Below are 21,427 nucleotides of genomic sequence, written 5' to 3'. Positions count from 1 at the left end.
CCAGATTTTGTACAGTATTTCAGTCCTTGAGTTATTCAGAGTTTCAGGTTGTTATGAAAATATCGAAGTGGAGCAACAGATTGAAAACAGAAACATTACAAGGTTTATATTGGAGAAAGTAATGAGATTACTGTTAGAAATCAATTACTAATTATGGCATATTTATTAATTCAAAGTATTGAATCAATATGGATATACATTCAAGTATCTTGGGTTTACTACAAAAGAACATCTCATCTCATTGGTGTACTGCAGATGATGAAGGAAAATTTTAAATTCATTTTTCTAGGTTTATTTTTAACACCTTGCTTTCTGTTCTTTTTTATTTTTTTATCTGCTGTAACATTGCTAAAGACGTGAACTGTGTCTGCAGTGCTTTAGTGCAGCAACTCTGATTTCTGGAGTTTATATGTGCTGGCATGATATTAATAGTATGTAAACTTATCTTGATACCTTTGATGAAAGCTGTCTGCATTTGTAGCCCTCATGGGATAGAAGTGGGGAAAAAAACATGATAAAGCATAACCCTGAGTATTGTAAAGGTGTACAGAGAAGAAGGAAAAAAAAGTCTCATAAATGAAACCAAAAAACAGAATGGTGTAGAAGTTGCTGCAACTTTAATGTGCAGGCTCTTCTTTCAGTAGAGGGCAGTAATGGTTCAAGTTTATTTTGAAGTCCACTAGATGCACAGTCACAGCATCCAGTTGTGCCATGCTGTTCTCAGCACAATCTTTTAGGAATGGTTGAATGCAGACATTGAGTTTGTTTGTAATAGGTGGCTGGAGAAGGATTGTGAATAGACTTCAGCATACCCATATAAAATTATCAGAAGATGAAGTTCTGTTAGTCAGTTATCTAAACGGCAGAGTTTCTGTATTCTTCGGTTGTCTGCCCCTTGGCCATGTAAATCTGTGTGTGATTCCCTGTTTTCCTGCTTACAAATATAATTAAGTCCAGCATGCAGGAGCCAGCAAACATGGGGAAAGCAAGACCTGCTCTGGACTGCTGCAGGTGCTGTCTGCTGGTTCAGTGCAGGATGACTATTGCCACAAAATAAAACCAGTATTTCATTTTACTTGTGATCCTTCACTGCTTGTTTTTCTGCTGGGGTAGAATGCATTTAAGGGGCTATCTTACTGTATGACTGATGACAAAGTGTAGCATTAAACATGTTATTAATGGTAAGCTCTCTTTAAAGTCCTTTTCTCTCTGGAGCTTATTTGTGTATTGTAGGCATCTTCCACAAGGTGGAGCTTTAATGCTCTGCAGCTGGGACTTTTTTCTCTCTACACTAATAAGCAGAAAGATGGAGTTTATGAAATCTCTTTAAACAGGTATAAAACGACCATTTCAATGCTTTTCAAGGAAGTGTGCAGGTTTTAGAAAAAATAAAAACCAACAAAACAAACAAACAAACCCCAACAAATAACAGACTCAACACATATTTTGGACTTTAATATGTCTGAGTCACTGCAATTAATGAAGGATTGGAAAAAATAGTTCTCATTACTTATTTATTTTTTTTGGAATTACTCTTTCTGTGCTTCCAAACTGACTTGAAAGATAGGCAGAACTAGATAGAGAAAAGCATTATCAAAATACTTGCTAAATCTTCTCTTATTGGGAGGAGTGTTTTTATTTTTTTTAAGCAGTTCTACCCTAAAAGAAGAGGAGGAAACTTTAGATAACAGCTATTCTGATATATAAAAGAAAGGCAGAAAGCATTTTCCTTTCTTTTGCACAGCTGTCTCTTCAAGAATGAGCTATGTATGCCCTTTCTCTAGAAGATGACTTTCTTCTGCTTTTCACTCTGCCTGCCAGAAGTTGTATCTTGCTGAATTCTGGAAAAATGCTACCAGTATTTCAGGCCATGTTTCAGTAATCATTTATCTTGGGCTTCCCCCATTTCTTTGAGTATCTGAACTGTGTTTTACTTTGTTGCCATTTTGTCGGAAATCCCCTGCTGTTAATTTTATTGGAATGGAATTCATCATCTGCTCGCTGTGCTGCTGCTGGTAAGACAATTTTATACATTAACTAGCACAGACATGTATGGACATGAGCTGGTACTGTGCAGACAGAAACTGGGAAAAAGCTTAGCTGGAGAGGGGGAAGAAGAACTAGATGGGGATGGGGGGTGGGGGGGGATGGGTAGCAGCAGGGAAGGAGAAACCAAAGTCTTCATTGTCTTTCCTGTGCATCTTTTCTGCCTCAAGCTAGCCTTTGCTGATGATAACAAATGTTAGTAATATATATTTGCCATGTCTCTTTGTATGAAACAAAACTTGAGGATAGAAGCAGTTTACTGAGGACTCTTTACAAGTACCCTTTCCCTCTCCCCTTTGTTACTCCTATGTTACTCTCAATATGTTTAGACCAAGAAACTTTATTAGTACTTTCTTCAGGATTTATGTTGTCACTTCGTGCTTGACTTGAGGAGTTGCAGTTGAAGGCTGCGAAACATTTTCTCAAAGGAAATTATTTGTGTTATTGCTTTGCAGGTGGTGTGCTGGTAAGCAAAAGATAAGAAATTCGTTACGATTTTTCATTTTGTAGTTCAGGAGTCTCCCTAGGTTAACAATTAGGACCTTAAGAGCTTGGAACAGAAACTGCATATCAGAAATCCACTTTCTCCCTTTCTAATGTCGCAGCCCCCCATCTGATGGTCCTCTCCAGTTTTAGGCACAGAAAATGGCATATGGCAAATGCAATAAAAAGCAGTTGTTCTTTATACATAATTACAATGAGCTAAGATCCTCTCTGCACAGACTGACTACTACTGATTTAATGTTAGGTTAGATTTCTGAACCACAGCCTTTGAATAGATATTTGACTTGCAAAAAAAATAAAGTAATATGAGTAGGGTGTTGTAGTGAGCTTGAAATCGTGTGAGGTTTTTTGCCCAGATCTTACAGATGTGTGGTTGTGTATGGGCAAGAATTCTTGCCCTTCCCTTCCACTGTTTCTGCCAATGTGTATGTCCAGTTTCAAAGGACTCTCAAAGTACTCCACCCCTTCTGTTTCCTAGCACTAGCAAAAAATACCTTTCTTTTATGAAAGCAATAGCAGTTATCAGTTACTTTAAAATATTATAGATGGAAGCTTTTGCATAATCCTTAAGTTTTGTAACAGTGTGTGCTTCTATGACAGTCAGTTCTAAACTCCAATGACTGTCTATAGAGTTGGATAAAGAATTACTCATTTCCCACACAGCTTTACAGAAACAGTGATTTTGACAGCGAGTTTCAGGGTGAGTGGAGATAATAAAGCTAAGGATACTGAGGGTATATTTACTAGGGGTAAATATTTTTTTTTCTACTACACAGGCCAATGTCCTATTGATAAAAATACCCTCAGCAGACAATTCAGAGGCATTTATGTGTTGATAACAGAATATGGTTGTCTTAGAGCAAAGATTTTCTTAGCACTTATTAGCCAAAAGATCATAGTTGCTTTGTTTAAACAAACCAGATGCTTTCAGGGAATACACATGGAAAGGGGCTAAGTGTAGCCTAACCACTCTTAGAGAACAGAACAGGCAGTTGATGACTATTTAGCTGGATTCCCTTACGATCCCTTTTCTCTGCAAGTCCTATTTTCAGAGTAGAATGTGAAAGAAATGCAGTGTAGCCATTTATTAACTTCAAATCAGTGCAAAAAATCCCTGTGCAGCTTACAAAGAGAGAAGTGTGACACAATGAGTTTTTAGGGTGATAGTGGAAAATGTCATGACTGGGTGGATAGATGCTGTCTATAACAAATCTGCCTGTGGCTTCAGCATCTGCTTTTTTCAAATTTACTACACTACAGGATTACTGTCCCATCTTCCATATGATTATCTGGCTTTATTTTTCATGTTGCTGGCAGACCTAGATGCTCATAAAACTGGGAGACTTGCAATATAAAGTTCACTGTTTTGTTCCTGCTCTTAATGTGCTTTTGTCCTGGACTGTGGTACAATTGCTATTAGAGCTGTTTGTGCTGAATTCCAAGATAACTCTTTGCTGTGATGCAAGGAGAATGCTCATTCCCCATTAAGTGCTAGACTGATTTTGGCTTAAAACTGGAATTGAAGACAGGTATGTGGAAGTAATGCTTAAGTTCCAATGCAGCAAACTCTTGTATTTCCCTCTACTCTGTCAGAAATAGTCAGTGCAAAACTTTTTCTCTGTTTGCTCACCCCTAAGTCTACTACAACTTAGCTGTAACTGCTACACCAAGCATGTGCACTTCCCATCCTACTTTAAAAGCAACAACATGTAGAATTTAGCAGATAAAACAGTTGTGATCTCCATTAATCATAATACACGTTCATTCTTATTTGTTCCTTTGCTCTGTTAGTGTATCCTGATTATTGTCTTTTCAGGTACTGCTGCAATCATTGTCTTTTCCACTTGCGCTCAGACAGTTCGCTCCCTTGGCCTTGTTTGTGTACTTATATTCTGTGTTTTTTCTAGGTTTTATTCTAAGAGTGATTAATTGTGTGAGTTTTGAAAGGATTATCCTATTTTTTTTTTTTTTTCCTCTCTGTTCCATACTCTCATACCTCTAGAAAGTTTTTCAGGCACCTGTTGGCTAGGGAGCCATCCAGGGGAAGGTAAGTATTATGGGGGGGCATGGCTTCAGATTAGAGGCCAGACGTCTCACACCGTACTTGCTGTATTTCACTCTGCTTTCGGTGAACCACCCTCACAAGTCTCTAGCTTTCATCTAAGTGTCTGGTTAGTAAACCGTTTACTTGAGTAAAGAGAGTGCATCTTTCCAGTGGTAAGGGGATGAGTGTCTCAAATCATAAGGGGGTGGTTTACTTATTCCACTTATGTCTGATGGGCTTAATTTTCTCTTATTTTAGTACTTGGTTCACTCCACCTATGTTTTATTGACTAGCTCATAGTAGCTAAGCCTTGTAGGCGATCTGTAACTGATTTCAGTTTTAAATAACATAATTTATGTTTCAGATTTTCAGTTCATGAAATTAGGTGATGTTCTTGTAGTAGCTAGCTATACGTTTTTTAATCTGTTGAGAAACTGAAGAAGAGAGGAGATAAAACAGGAACTTGAAACCAGTTCATCAGCTACAGCTACTACACAGTACATTACTGTAAATCACACAGTGGACATTTCATAAGTGTAGATAAATCTCAGACAATTCCAAATGTTTCTGGGAGGAGCTATGGGTATAATTGTGCAGTTACCCTAACAAGCAAACAGATTGCACCCCTTAAATAAAAGGAGATACTTGAAAATGGTTTGAATGATTTGAAATTAGTTATGAATCTTTTATGCATCTCTCTGAAAAAGGTTGGTTTCTAATGTTAAGGAATGTAAAAATACAGTATACATTATAAAAATCTGGCCAGGGTATAAAATATGGCTTATTTATAGCATTTAGTTTTCAAACTGTCCCATAAAGGAGTGGTGAATTTTCTTCAAGGTATTTCTTGTATGATTTTTTTGGTTCAAATGAGACTGAAGAGATCCTCTCACAGGCAGTGTTATGGCAAATGTGAATGATAAAAGACAGAAGGAGCTAGTTGACTAACTTTCTAAAACCAATGGTAAACCTAATGAACAATAATTTGACTGAAAAAAACCACCATCACAAGTGTGATAGTGGCACTGCAGTGTATAACACTGTCTCTAGATTTTGTTGCTTTTCTCACCAAGGACGATGCATTTTTTTTTTTTAACATTCAAAGGACAAGGCCATGTTCTGCTTAATTGTCCTATCACTTCACTGTTCTGATCATTTCCTTTGAGATGCTGGATCTTTAAGGTTCTACCTGAAACTGGTAAATTTTCTGTTCTGCTGCAGCTTCTCTGTAACTTCTCCTTTTCTACCCCAGTTGGGTTTTACTGAAATTCTGCAACTTGTTCTTTCTCTTGTGGTTTATTTCCTAAATAATTCTTTCTAGCCAAGAGCTACATTGGAATCTTCTTGACAGCACTAGTCTTTAAATGACGAACCGACCTTGCTTTACTGCATTTGATTTCAGAATAGTTTATGCTTAAATATATTCTACTCTGAGACATTCAGCTTTGTTTATATTTAAACCCTCCTGGGTCTTGGAAATATTGTTTCATTTATATATATAAAAAAAATCTAGTAACGTCAGTGCCTTTGATATGAATAGAGTTAAAGGAATCCTGAATAAATCCTACTAAAACTTATGAAACCATTGTTCAGTGAAGCTTCAGTTGGAAACAACTTTTTTTTTTTTTATTTTTCTATTTATTTTGGTAAAACTTTGACTTTTGCAAATAAGACACATCAAAGTCATTCTATGAAGCTTGCACGTGAACTTATAGTGTTGGTGGTAACATTGTGATCTTTCAGAAAGACTAGTTATGTGGGGGAGTCATAGTTTGAAAATAGTCCATTGTAGGGTGATGGTCCCGTTTGAATTTGTGTATGTAAACTACTGTGTTTCTGTCATGTTTCAGAAGCCTCTTGTAGATGACAGGGATCAACAAGACTGAAACCTATCACCTACCTTTTTCTTCTGCATCTGCTTCTCAAAACAGCATCTGCTTTGTACATAGTGAAAACCGAGGCTCTGGCTGTCGTTGCATTAAGACCCCTTTCCTTTGCCCTTTTATTGGCTTTCTGCAGCTTTGTGGGGAATAGATTGTATAAAGCATGCCACTGGAAAGCAGAGGCTGTTAAAAGGTTTAAGACAAATTTGTTTGAAGACAAAGAGGGCATTGAGAAAAACTGTGGAGAGGGATTGAAGGGCTTTTGCAGTGCAACAGAGCCTTGTCTGTGCAAGACTCAGCCTGCCTCTAAGTTCCAGCAGGCTGCTGAGAAGCAGTCCAAGAAAAGACTCTTCAAGACCCTATTCCCTTCAACTAAAGTCTGCCATCTGGACAGAGGATGGCTAGAGGGTTCCTGGAACATATAGAAAGGAATCTTGAGGGCTGAAAATAAATGCCAGTGGAGACAGGAAGTGTCTGAGACATAGGAGGGCTGGAGGAGGGGAGCTGCTCAGTTAGCATCACTGCTCAGCAGGTCACAGCACTACCAAGGATGAGGGGCAGATAAGGAGAGTCTCTGTGCTGTGCTCAGAGCTGTGCAGCTCTTCTTCTGGGGCATAAGACCCCTCTACTTACTGCTTTAGATATGTGAGGACATATTAGTTGTTTGTTACAGGGGTTTGTCTGAGTGATTCAGATCTCTTTACCTTGTAGGAAGGAGAGCTTAAATTTGTAGCTCTTGGCATACTAGGGATTTTGAAATAGAAAAGGTTTATGGAAAGCTAGAATGGTGCCAGCTGGTCTTAAATTTCACCTTGATGCTGCTGTACTTGAGTTGTCTCAAAGCTGTGTGTTACTTCAGTGTGGTGTTTGGTTGGAGTCTGTTGCAATCAGGTCAGATGATGTTATGAGTGGACTATGCTGCCGTCAATGATTTTTCTTATGTAGTAAAGCCAACAAGCTGAGATATTTTATTCCTTCAGTGTGCTTTAATAAGTGTTATAATACTGGAGAACAATATTCTTCCTTTCTGGGTTATGAAGGTGGCATGGTCTTTGTACTCTTCTCAGAATGAGAATGTCAGCTAATCACACCACCCATCTTTTCTTCCTTTAAGAGTTTCTTAGACCTCTGGAGAAACCTTACAGTGAAAATTCTTTGTATCGCCTGTTTTGTGTTTTTAAAGATAACCAGCCAGATAATGGTAAATGGTTTTGCTTTGTGTGCTCTCCTGTAAGTATTAAGTTAAATGAGGTAAGTTTTCATTTCTCAAGATATTTCAAAGAATGTGGTCATGAAGCAGCTCCTTCCTATTAGTGAGCTTTTCAATCCAAACAATAAGTGACTCTTCACAATATTTCAGGGCTGTTATCATCTAAAGAATGCTCTCAGAAGACATGGATGCTAGAGAAAGTTAGACTCCATGCATAACTGAGCTATTTTCCTTTAATGCTTCTGAAAAATGAAAAAATAAGATTATCCTCAAATGTTTACTGTATTTCCCATGTGAAGGTGGTGGTACATTTCTTATTACTGACCTTGGAAGTGGAGTGTCCGTTAAGTGGCAGCACTTGCTGGCCTACTAGAACTGAGAAGCGGCAGAAGGTATTTTCTGGGTAAGAGGGGAGATTTCCAGAGTCATTTCTTTATCAGGTACATGCACTGGCAGGCTTCTTGGTGAGATTACTGCAGATAGTTTATGGTTTGATTGAAGCTTAATGGGGTAATGAGGGCATGATACCTATGAGTGCAGGTGCAGGCTTGGAATGAGGTTCATTTCAATAAAGTAACAGTAATTTTCAAGTTCCTAACTGTACTTGTTTGGTAAACGAGACTGTTGACCTAATGTTTTTACAGACCTTGTATCTTACCAACAGAAATCTTGGTCTAGAAATTCTAATTTACCTGTTGATCAGTAACTCCAAATTTAAAAACTATATTAATTTTATAAACTTATTGTAATGGAAAAAGTAGATCCTTCTACAGTAACATCTTTACTGCTGGAAGGTTTGTCTTGTCGTTTCCCTCTAGATGACTTGATATATCATCACTTACAGTGTATTAGTGAGGACAGTAATTACTTCAGAGGCTTTGGACACAGCTACCATTTGAGTCTGTAATTGGGGGAAGTGCAGGTTAAATGGTTCTCCGGCTCCAGTACTTATTTCAAACTCCATAGCACAGAGTACAGCTGCATAGTGTTGTGAAATTAAATACCAGTTTACAGGTTTAAATGCATCTTGCTGTAGAGGAAGAAATAAATAGTGGATAACATGATTTCTGTGCCAGCTTATTACCTCACATGTGGCTGCTTTAAGGATTTATTTATTTATATTTATAAGACGTTTTAGGATTGAACAGCAGTGAGCTGGATTCTCAAAGTTTAAGAGGAGTGTGACATGTTATTTTCTTTCGCAAGCTTTTTCTTGAATTTAATTAGTCCTCTCATCCAGAAGTAGCATGCCAGAAAAGGCATTTCAGTAATTTGTCAGTGTTTAAGTGAGTCATCACTGATTCTTTGCTGAAAGAAAGTTGTAGTTTTCCCTATTGTGTGTATCTTTTGTTGTCCTAAGTGCCAGGATTTTAGGTTGCTGTCAATTTTGCAGCAGTAACTTCAGAAATTTTATAACCTTTTTTTGCTTGTGGTGTGTGTAATTGAAGTACCATGCAATATGACAACATGGAGGGGGTACGTCTTCCTTTAGATACAAGGAAAAGGCACAGAACTGATTTAGTATAATTCTGAGCCAGACTTGAAAAAAATCCTGTCTTCTCAAGAAGTTTGAGTTCATGGCAGTTTTTTTCACCTTTCACAAAAAAATATATGGAAAACACATTTTAAACTGAATCTTTTTGCACTGCCTACAGAAAAGAACAAAACATAGCTTAAAGATTATGCTTACACTTAAGCTTTTCTAATATGCTTAGTCAAAACTTACTACAGTTGCTTTTCCTCTGAGCACTTGTTGCTCTTTCATGGAGGTAGAGTTTTTGAGGAGAAGAATGATGGGATTTTGCTAATACATCTGCAGGTGAAAAGTGGAATTTTACATAAAAGGTCCATGTAAAACCACATGCATATGCTTTTCTTATAGCACACTATTGCTTTATGCCTGACCCATAGGATGAAGTATCTCTGTCTTGGATTCTCTCCAATAGCAGGGTTGCTGGTCAGTGATACACATAAAAGAAGCAACTGGGTTTCGTGTGATTGCACCAAAATACGTGCACCAGGAGTGGAAGAGAAGGAAAAGATGGCCTTGAAAATAATTTTGATTCTAATGTGTGTAGGGGGAAAACTTTGTAGTATGAGGACTTGAAATTATCTTAGTCAACATTTCAATCAAAAAATGGGGACCTGTATTAACAAATGTCCAAGTGTTTCAGTTACATTCCCTAAATCTGGTCACGAGTATAAAAGAGTTATCACTCTTTAGGAGATGGTGGAAACTGGAAGAAGCAGAAACATTTTATGGGGTGAAACAAGGACTCTGGCCCTGAATCTTTAGTGTTCGGTAGGTGCTTGCATAATTGTTTCTTTGGCACTTGCAACTTCAAAGGTAGTGATAAAGCATCTCACTTAATTAGCCAAATTCGTTGGTATCTATTGTTATTTAAGTGCAGCATATTAGGAAAACGAAAAGCTGTTTAAAAAAAAAGTGCTGACAGCCTGCAACAAAGCTTTATTAGAAGTGTTAGGTCTGGTATAGGCCCATAACTAGTTCATGCCCTGGTAATGATTCATAGAAAACTGAAGAGGCTCGATTTTTCACCACTTACAAAGAATAAAGGTTTTCACCAATTAAAGGTGAAATGGATATGTTTTTAAAGGTTAATAGCAAAAATATAATAATATCCCTTTCTAACTTCGACTACTCTGAGCTATGTTTTATTTTATGGCAATGTAGTGAGTTTGTTTCTAAAACAAGTGGATAATCCATTATCATACTAGGATGGGGAGAGTCTGGTGGTATATATCAATATAATGTAATATTTCATTGCATTAGTTGTCAGAAGGAAAAATAGAAAAGAAATTGTATTCTGAATGATGATCTAGCCCAAGTTTTAAACTAAGAAATGGGATTTCAACTGTTTGTGTGCAAGGTGGGGGGTTAAAGCATGGTGCTCATTTGGTGTTTTCATTATGACTGTAAAGAACTGTTCTGGGAATGCAGCAGTTCAGTATTTGTTCTGATGACTCCTCACATCTGAATTTCATTGGAAATGGAGAGCTTTGCTAACATTTTTAAAGATTTTTCTTAAGAAATTTGGAATAGCTGGGAGAAGAAGAGGTGAGGGTTGCAGGTTGGAGCAAAAGGCAGGTCAAAGCTGATGGAGCCATGCACAGTTAAGTTTGCTTTGTACTACTCCTTCATAGGCCCTTGCGGTGGTCAGAAAAACTGAAGGGTCCTGTACTGGCAAAGGAGCTTGAAGCATCGTTGTGAAGGAGAGTACAATATAAAGATTAAATACAATGACAGGGTATGGGTGCAAATTATGGATGAGGAGAAAGCTGGATCGGTAGGGGAAGGAAGGGCAGCTCTGCTGGAGACAGAAATGTTTCCAGTTATTAGAGATTTGTGGGTTGGACTAGATGATCTCCAGAGGTCCCTTCCAACCCCAACCATTCTATGATTTCCTTCTTTCACCACCTGGAGCTGAACCCAGCACTCCTCTGCCAGGCTGGCTTATCTAGGCTGGCAGAGCAAATGCCATTGTAAAGGTGCTGAAACTGAACCTGCTCAGGTGGCAGAGATCTGCTGTGGATCCAGAACTGCAGACTTTCATAACTTTAGGATCTGAAGATGACAGAGTTTTACAATATAAAAATGACTTGTCTTTGTGTTTAGTAGGAAACAGTGCTTGAAATGTCATATTTTCTTAGAGGGAATAGTATGATAAAGTGGTTTACAATCCATATGTGCAACAAAGATGCTTTAAGGCCTGTAGTCTTTAACTGTTGCATTTTGAAACTTGAGTTGCTTGACATTGCATGCCCAAAGTTGCTTTAATATACATCTTTTTTGATATGAGCCATGCAGCTAAAATCCAGGAGAAAAAAACCCTTATTTATATTACAGTGGCGAGAACCCTTCAAAGTTGCTCTGTGTAATATAAGTTTTGATTATTGAACTAGAAGCTGTCCTGCGTCTTAGTATTTTTTTTGGTTTTGCTTCTAGGCGTGACATGTATAGATGCTGATTATTCTTTATGCTTTCATTTTAAAATTATGTGATTATGAAGATACAGCCAGACAGTTTTTGCTTATTGATCCTTTATTTTTTTTTAAGCTAAAGAAATGAGATTTACTCATAGTATAAGTGAATGTTAACATTTCTTGGTAGATAAGCTTGTTCTAGCTCTTTAAAGATGTGACAGAAGATGGTGTCAGCTGGACAAGGGCATAGTGTGAAAATGGCCCATTATGAGCTAATCAAGCTACTGGAGAGTTCAAACTCTTACTCAGCAACACACTGTACTATTTGACCCTAAGCAATTTAATCCATTTTTGTCCTATTTCACTATCTAAAATTGGAGAATACTCCACATTGCAGAGATGTAAATGGCTTGGCTAATGATGTGATAATTGACCTTTGAAAATTGTATGCTAATTATTAAGTTTTTGCTTGCATTCTGTTCACAGCGCTGTAGGCAAGACTGCTTTTATTACTGTAGCTTAGTAACTTTAAGCAAAATTACATTGAACTTGGATTAAAAATCCAAGCAAAAAAAAGGTAGATAATAACAACAACAATAATAAAGCATTAGATAAATTGTAGATATTCCAGAATAGCATGAAAGAAGGCTCCCCCTTCTCAGTCTGCTGTGTAGGCTTTCTTTTGCCATCTGTCAGGAATCTAAAATTCTGTTTAGAGTGGGTTTAATGATTGGGTTTTGAGTTAATTCTTCTGAATCATGAATGTAAACTAACAACTCTGTGACTGTGACCCTTGCATCCAACAGTTAAATCCCCAGTGTGTAAGTTGAAATTCTCTAAAAGGGCATGTGTGTAGAAGGAACGGCTCAAACAGGTACCCAGTCTCCTTGAAAATAAGTTTGCAACCTCTGTGATTGTCAGGCCTGTGTTTCACTCACTGCAGTTAATGAAACTGTTCTCTAATGAAAGTATATGGGTAACATGTGACTGTAGTCTTAGTATTCCTTTTAAAGCCTGGAAGAAATAAAGGTTGAATCCATAAAGAAGGGAAACATAACACAAGTCCAAAGTTAAGTTAGCTGGATAAATTAGTAGAAGAGACTTGTGGGGAAAGAGTGGGCTATGAGATACGTACCCTTAGATATACTTTAAAAAAAAAAAAAAGTACCTGACCATAAAAATTGCACATGAGGGTGTATGTGGGGCTAAACTGATCATGATTAAAATCTTTCAGGAACACTCAAGAGCCTTTCAAATAAAGTGTGATACCACCTGAAAAACATGATGGTTTTGGGACATTTCTAACCTGTCTATGAAGTTTTGTGACTTCATTAATTTGTCAGTTTTTCAAATTCAAACCAAGTAACTGCTCGGTGATTCAGAGTTTCCAACCAAAAACTGGTTCTCTCATCCCACCTGGGTCTTCACAGCAAGATTAGTTGTTCCACTTAAGTTGTCCTTCTTCTAGGTAATGGCACAGTAAAAGGATAAAAATTTTGGTTATAGCTTAGAAATTCTGCTTTTATTGTTGAGCTATTCCATCTTTTGGCAGGAAGAAAATGTTTCATTCCAAAATAGGATTATTTTGCTTTGTTGTCCCAGATCACCTGTTGGCTACTGAGGAAGTATATTGCTGCATCTCTGAAGCCATTAAAGATCAGCTTTCTAGACTGAACTCTTTCAGGACACAAGACTGCATATAGGCATGGGATACATTATTTAAGTGAGGAGTTAGGGATTGCCTTGGATTGTAGGTTTTCCCATTACATAACTTCTTTACTTGGAGGGTGACAGAGCACTGGAACAGGCTGCCCAGAGAGGTTGTGGAGTCTCCTGCTCTGGAGACATTCAAAACCCGCCTGGACGCATTCCTGTGCGATCTGCTCTGGTGAACCTGCTTTAGCAGGTGGGTTGGACTAGATGATCTCCAGAGGTCCCTTCCAAACCCAACCATTCTGTGAAATGTGACCGGGCAGCAGTTGTACAAAGGTTGGATGAAATTTAGTGGTAGGTAGGTGTTTTGTTTTGTTTTTTTTAATTTCTGACTTGAGAATGGTAGTATATACAGTAAGAATCTAGCAATTAGACTTTGCCTACCATTTTGCCTTGAAAGCTGAGCTCCTCAAAAATCTTTAGAGAAAGTGTGTGTGCACAGATGAGAGAATGAAAGACAGTTATTCAGAAAAGAAATGCAGCTTCTCTCATCTGAGAGGTATTTTGAGAGGCACAAAGCATGAGATGACATTTGAATTGAGAGCTGAGGGCTTATGAATTGTTATTCTCTCACTTGGTGCTTGGCAACTTGTAAAACCCTAGATTTTGTATCTTCTCATTTTCTGACTGTCCAAGTGCTTCCTGAAGTGTCATTATTGCCATTTTACACTTTGGGGAAAGGAGATACCAAAGTGGAAGACATGAGCTAACTGGTAGGTGCAACAGATTATTCATTCCTGGCCTTAAACCATTTAAGTACTGGGAAGTCCACCATTTATAGCTACCAGCTATCTGATATTGAAAGTCCAGTATTCTGGCCTTACTGGGCTTTTGCTTCACGTTCACTGCTGTGCCTTAGCTAATACCATGAAAATGCATAGTACAGATGGTACCCTGTATGTCTTATCCTTGGTAGTGTAGGAAGAAATGGCAGTGAGATTTTGGTTCTGTTTCCAAACCACGTTTCCTTTTGTCTGCTCCACTTTATAGCCATGTTTTCCTGGGTTTTTCCAATCTAATGGCTGTAACAATCTCTGAGATGATGCAGGTTGCATGGAGTGAGGGCTTTTTTCCAAAGTGCTATAAGAATTTCCGAAAGTGCTTGCTATATAAATGTTTTTTAATGTTCTGATGTCCTCACATATGAGGTCCAGACTCTGACTGGGGTGAAGTATTCTTGCCTTTCTTTGAAGGACAGATGACTAGCGTTATGCCTGGGATTAGTCTACAAAGACTTCTTTTTGTTTAGCATTTAGGGTCTTGCAAAAACGTGAAGAGCAGCAGCTGAAGTCCTATATGGCAAGGGCTTTGTTAGGATCACCTAAAAAGCCAGTATTCAGGTGATTTACATTGCTGCCTTTGCCATTGACACGTGGGTTTTTTATCCACTCTGCACTTCATTTCAGATAAGCTCTTTCATTATGTGCATTAGTTTAGAAGTACAGAGTAATCTGCAAAAAATAATATTGTATTTATTTGTTTTGAGGTAGGCAATTAATTGGCTTATTTCTGAAGGTATATCATATAAACTGTGCTTGATAAGTGACTCTACAAATACAGGATGATAATTTTGATGATCAGAATTCATTCTGAAGTGTTCAGTTTTCCACTCTTTCCTGTTTTCATACCAGTTGGGAACTGATAGATTAGTTTAAAGCTTCTGGTTATAGTTGTCTTCCTGTAATATGTGTTTAGCATTACATGTTTTTTTTCTGCTAATCTTCTGTGTCCCATTCCCTCACTTCCACCACTCAGAAGCCCCATTTCCCACACAGAATCCCTCTGGTGAAAGCCAGCCATATGCCATGGGTGCAGAAGTGTGTGTTTGTTTAGATTTTTACTGGATACTGAATTGCAGAGAGTTGATCAGTGTTTCCCTTCCCAAGTAAGCATTTTTGCATAGGTCTTTCAGACCCATCTGAATTAGGAACTGCAAAAGAACAACTTAGTGACAGGCAGATTTGTTGTCTTTTTCAGGTGTAAATGTTAATCTTCTTAAGTAAGTAACTTTCTTAAATTTATAATATTTGACAATAAGAATCTGCATCTGCAGTCTGAACTTGGGAGTTAAGTGCGTTTTCTTTACCCTCATGCAAGGGTAATATTTTAATGACCAAGCACATAGTTGTTGTCAACCTTACTGCCCGTTGTACTTGCTAACCTATAAATGGCATGCAGTCTGTCTTATAAAATTTATACCCTTATTATCCAATCGTATTTCCTGATACCTCGCTTTTAATATCTTTTACTTTTTTTTGTATTTGACCAAAATTACAGCCCTTTTTAATAATTAAAGAATTTTCCTTCCTTTCCTTTGTTAAAGCAAATAGAAATTTTACTTGTGGAATACCAGCTTTCTGTATTGGAATCTGGGTATTGTCTCATTATTAACAAAGCCAATCTAGTTTTATACATTTTTTTTTTTTTTAGTAGAAAAATTGCTTGTAGCTTTTAGCACATTATTGTGAGGCCATTTAGGTAAATAAAAATATATTAAAAAGAGAAGAACTTGTGCAGTAGAAAACTTTTTCTTTCTGCCTATTTTATAGGCTTCAGGGATTCGTATGTGCCTGATCATGTGTAGTTAATTTTAGCTAAAGTCCCTTGCTCAGAAATTTTTATCCTGTTCTCCCTCTGTGATACTCTCAGACTTCTGGATTATATCATTAGCTAAATTTTGCAGCAGAGACTTTTATACCAACTGGGACTTCTTGGGTGGGGCATTTGGTAAGTCATACAGTTATTTCCTGTTCTTGGACTGAAGGGGCAGTGCCTGCGCTGAATTACCTGCTTGCTGCTCTTGCCAAGAACATCAATCTTCTCTTATTATTTATGTTTCTTTATGAGCCTTCCTTTGAGATAGGGCTGATCTGAATGGGGGTCTTCATGCTCGACAAGCCATATACCACAGTTATATAAATAACCGTTGTCCACGTGGCTGGTCTCAGTGCCTATCTGCGTGAAACAGCGCAACTCACTGAAAAATTTATTTTGCCACAGTACTTTCTTAACCCTGTGTAAGGGCCTCTCTTTAACACTGAATGTAGTTATTAAATTCTGTGTAGCTGCTTCAGTTTCTGAAACCTAGAAATCCTTTAAGTTAAAAATAATGCGGTTGAGCACTGTGAAGTCTGATACCGAAAATGCATTATATTGACTCTTTTGGACAGCCCTTCCAAAAGAGTGATCTGTCCGTGTTCATTCGCTCCAAACCTGCCTCCAGGACACTGCCCAAAGTGGGGGATCAGAGCAGGGGATCAGAGCAGGCAGCGTGCCAAAGGCTTGTGTTTCTGCTGGTCTGGCACACGCTGAAAGCTTGGTCCTTCCTGTACTCTGCTGTGGGCTGATGTCCATTAAGAATGATCAGGCAAAACTTACATAAAGGCCTTGTAAACCATGTAGTTTTGTTTTTTTGGTGTGGTGGTTTTTTTCTTTTGTTTTGATTTTTTTGTTTTGTTTTGTGGTGGTGTTATGTTTTTTTTTCCCCTCCTATCCTCTTACTTGAAGTTTTGTGTGGGTGTGTATTTTCTTCTAAATTTATAAACCCTGGCTTTTGCCCTTGTCCGGTAGAAACTGCTCACCCACCCTTTTCCGTTTCCAGGCGGATTGCTTTTCTGTTATTTCAGTTCTGTAACTTTCTCCAACACTGTCCTGTTTTGCTTCTTATGAAATACTTGCAATAACCCTTTCATTGCTGCCCTCATCTTTGCCTTAAATCAGGACTGGCTGTTGTGTTCTTTAAGAAAAACAAAATCTTCTCTTAAAAAATAAATTAAAGACTTCTCACGTGTTATGGCTTTTTGTTCGTATACAGGGAATGCGATACAGCATTCATTTGTATAACAACCATTGTAGCGTTCCCCACACAGGGTTTTTTCTTCTTTTCGATATTAAGCCAAAACCCCTAATGAAATGGGATTTCTTTACAGCTTTGGCAAAGAAATCCCTTCAGCTCTGAAGCTGAGGCAGCACTATCTTCATGTGCAGAATGCATTAGCAGAATTTGGGGAAAACACTTATTTCCAGCTGTGTCTCACTTTTTGTGTTCTTCTCCTCTTTTACTTTTTCATTCCCTATCCAACAATGGTTGAATTGACCTGTAAGCTCTTTGTTTCTCTAATATCAGTGTTTAAATTAAGCCTGAATTAGCTAAGTAAAGTAGAAGCGAACCTGACTGACCCACTGTTCAGTGCCCTGTATAATATATTTACTAATAAAAAGTGCTCTAAGTGCATAATCAGACCAGAAAAGTAGACTCACATTTGTTTCTTCTTATGATTCAGTGTTTCATTGATTATCTTGGGAGTTAACATCACTAGCCCTTAAGTTATGATGCAAGACAGTAGAAAACAAGGTTATGCATTAGGTTAGTGAGTGATTTCCACAAGAAAGGGAGTAAATTGTTCTCTTTAATGGTGGGAAAAATTAAAATAGATTTTTCAAAAACATTGGAGGGAATGGGCTGAGGATATATGTATAAAACACAAAATGCTGTAGAAGTAAGTTCAACACTTGTGAAAAAGCCATGGCTCTGGAAAATAGGGTACATATGGGCACACTGTCTCCTCTCTTTCCTGGCCAGATGTGGAGAACTGAGGTTGCTAGTGAGGGTTTCTTTTTAGATGTAGAAAGATGTTTCATTCATATGCAAAACTCCACCTGGGTGAATAATTAAGCTCTGAGTGTACTGTAAGTCTTTCCAAGTAGTAGAGGAATAGCTATTCTCTTGTGTACCCAGCTTTTTACTTAACTTGTACATTCCTTTATTAAGTTCAGATTTTTTTTTTTAATAGTAGCTGGAACACAGTTCTTTTAACACTGTTTTCAAAGCACAAAGTGGCTGGGAAACAGTTGAAAACGGTAAATCATCCATACTAATTTCTCTTATCTGAAGAACTGTACTTTAAGCTAACGTCCCAAAATAACTGGGTCAAATGGCCATGTTGAAATTCCCCTCAGAAGCAGAGCAGTAATTGGATGAGTATTTAGCCTGGGAACAAATAATCCATGCTAAAGTTTATGGATTCTGCTTAGGGAAAGGAATAAAACATAAACGGGCTGTAAGAATGCTTTATGTGTCAGAAGGGATTTTAAGGAGATGTAAAGATGTTTTCCCTCCTCCCATGTGTTTTCACCACAGTAATGATGATTCAGCTTGTGTGCTCACTGGAATGTGTACGTGTAGGGAGCGAGTGGAGAAAAAGATTTTTTTTTTTTAGGTGCACCTAATTGTAAATACTGTAGGAGATAATGTGTATAGCATGTTGCTTCACCACAGAGTTGCCTACTTTAGTGAGTTCATCATCTTTATTTTCATGTTGACTAAAAATAAAGGTTTTTTTAATCTTTGTTAACCAACCAAACTAAACTCCAGGAGACTTCTCTGGAGCAGGAATTTATTGTTTCTGAAACAGTTGTATTGGCAAGTAGGCTTTTGCTGTGTTTCTGTGGTAAGTTATTTTGTCCGTGATAGCATTTTGGGATCCCAGCATCAATGTGGCTGCCCCTGACTCTGATTGGATAGTTTATATTTAGTTGCTGGTTTCCTATAATAGTTTTCAGATGGAGATATTAAAGAACACATACCCTTGTGCTGCTGTAATCCCTGAAAGAGCATGGAGGAGTGAAAAAGGAAAAAAAAAAAAAAAAAGCAATGATGTCTTTCGACAGAAGTAGAATTTGGAAAAAACCAGCAGCTGCTTACAGCAACAGAATACTGAAATTTATTAAAAAAAAATTAAGTAGCTGGTAAAAACACTCAAAATACATGAGTATATCACTTACATTTTACGTCCAGAAAGCTGCTTAAAAAAGCTGTGGTAAAGTCTGGTTTTAATTAATTATGAAAATGGTGATTCTCCAATTTACCATAGTAGTCACTTTCTGTTACATAATAGTCACCAGATACCACCTCATGTGTTCCATACTGCTGGTGCACTTCCAATGCAAATTAGCAGATACCTGAAAAAAAATAGTGTCATATATACTTTAATTATACTGTCAGCTGTGTCTTTTCAGTGAGACGTGATGTATTTCAATTAAAACTGAAGACATAACAGATTTACTCTGAGCCTGAGTTTAAGACCACTTCTACAGAAGTATTGGCTTCCAAGAAGAAAACTGTGTTCTTGTTTGATTCTGGGTTTGCAGAGCATTTAGAAATGATCTTTTTGTACAAGTTTTGATTTATTAGCTTTAACTATTTTTTCTTCTCTAAATTGTTAACCAAATAAATCATCCTAGTTTTCTTTGATAAACTTCCAAAAATGTGTCTCTGCTTTATCCAGCATTGGTAGGTAGCTGCCTGCATGGACCTAACTTCTAGTTCTTCGATGGCCATAGTGAAATCTTCACTCACTCCTGAGGGACAGCAGGGCCTGGCCATAGCAACTGGGAGAATCGGGCCCGGGTGCCAGCCGCCACATAGGCAGGATCTTCGTAGAGTTGATGGTTGAGAAGAACATGAAGTGTAATATTTTCCCATGATGTATATGATAAAATCGAGTGCTGCTACTGCTGTGGTGGTAATGTATTGGACCTATTTGCAGTCGTGGCCAGTGTAACTTATTTTGAGGAAAAAAAATCCAAAACATGCTATAGTCTGGTTTGGCTTGAGCTAGTTTGTCTTGTGTGGTTACACAGCACAATTTTAATTATTTTTCATTCTTTCTTCCAACTAGTAATGGAAGCAAATCATAGAAAGCTATAGATAAGAGAGACCTATAGAGGTCACCTACTCAGTCCCCAGCTCTGGAGCAAGATAATCTCTGTAATATTTAAAATAAAATAAAACAAAAAAACACCACCACCACAACAACACAACCAAACAACAACAACAGACAAAAAACCACCCCAAAAAACTCAAACAAAAAAAATATATAATACTAACCTGGCTTAGAGCGGGAAGAACATTTTGTTTCCTTTCTCTTTACAGCAGTGTTGTGCATTCTTGAAAGATGTTACCTTGTTTTCCTCCCTCAGTTTTCTCATTTGTGAGATAAATAGTATTCTTCTTGGTGCATTCTGGGCTCCAACTTATGCTACATCTGTCTACTAGGGTGCCAAGGGTTGGGCAGGGTATTCCAGATGCTTTCTATCTTGCAGACGCAGCATATTTATAACGTTCGGTCTTGTTGCCTTTTATCAACAGTATGACATTGTTGATTTCTTCAGCCTGTAATTCCTTGTAACCCTTTTTTCTCTCAGCATTTGTGATCTGGTCAGTCCCTGTACAGGTATATGTGATTACACCTAACTGTATAATCTCAGGCGGCTAGAAAAAAATAATTCTACTATATTTTAGGCTGTTTTCTATAACTGTTAAATTTTCAGATTACCAATCCAAAAGAACAATGCAAAGATTCAGCTTGATGAACATTGTCTTTACACATTTGGGCCATTAAAATACAGAATAGTGTTGTCCTCAGGCCAGAGTTCTGTGGGACCCTACCCATTGCTTTCCTCTGTTTAGGTAGTGAATAGTTAATCTTTATATTTGGCTAGCGTGCAGTTTTCTTATTATCCTAGAGTAGTTTCACGTAGGCCACAAGTGACAGTCATTTCAACATACATTGTTAAAAATGTTTTTAATGTGATTTATTACTTGAGTCAGTGTCTGTTTACTCACAGACAGTAAATGATCAACAATTATCTGGAGTAATTTTTGCTTTGTGTGGTAGATTTCCCCCATCTGGTCGAGACGTTAAGCCGTGCAGCTGTTTAGTTCGCAGCTATCAGGGAATGGTAGAGTGAACAGAAAGCGAGGAAAACAGCCTCATCAGGGACAGTGTGATGGTGTGATTTATGCTGGGCAGCCTGCCCAGGACTGGACTGCTAGAGGATATTTTTCTTTGCAGCATTCGAGCGTGATTTTAGATCTGTTTTTAACTTTCTACAAGGAAAATAAACCTTTTTAACCACTAATTGTTTGTCTCTTTCCACATGTGTAGTTTCCAACTTGGTATTAGGGGAGAAAAAAAATACAAAATAGTCTGTTTGTTATTTAGGGCTTGTTACTTAGCTGTCTTATGCTGTGTGCAGTGCTGAATACTTGAGTGACAGTCACAGCAGGGCTCGTGAGAA

General features: G+C 37.7%; 2 protein-coding genes across 3 annotated transcripts in view; both read left to right on the top strand.

Moving 5' to 3' along the window:
- Positions 1-21,427, top strand: part of MOB2 (MOB kinase activator 2) — a 121,268-nt gene that overhangs the window by 35,497 nt on the left and 64,344 nt on the right. The window lies entirely within an intron of this gene.
- Positions 1-21,427, top strand: part of DUSP8 (dual specificity phosphatase 8) — a 177,509-nt gene that overhangs the window by 102,614 nt on the left and 53,468 nt on the right. The gene's annotated exons all lie outside the window — the stretch shown is intronic.

The sequence above is a fragment of the Streptopelia decaocto genome (genome assembly GCF_964273445.1).
Source record: "Streptopelia decaocto genome assembly, chromosome: 7".
NCBI classification, from domain to species: Eukaryota; Metazoa; Chordata; class Aves; order Columbiformes; family Columbidae; genus Streptopelia; species Streptopelia decaocto.
The sequence above is the reverse complement of the archived record's forward strand: the minus strand, read 5'-3'. Positions and strand labels throughout refer to the sequence as shown.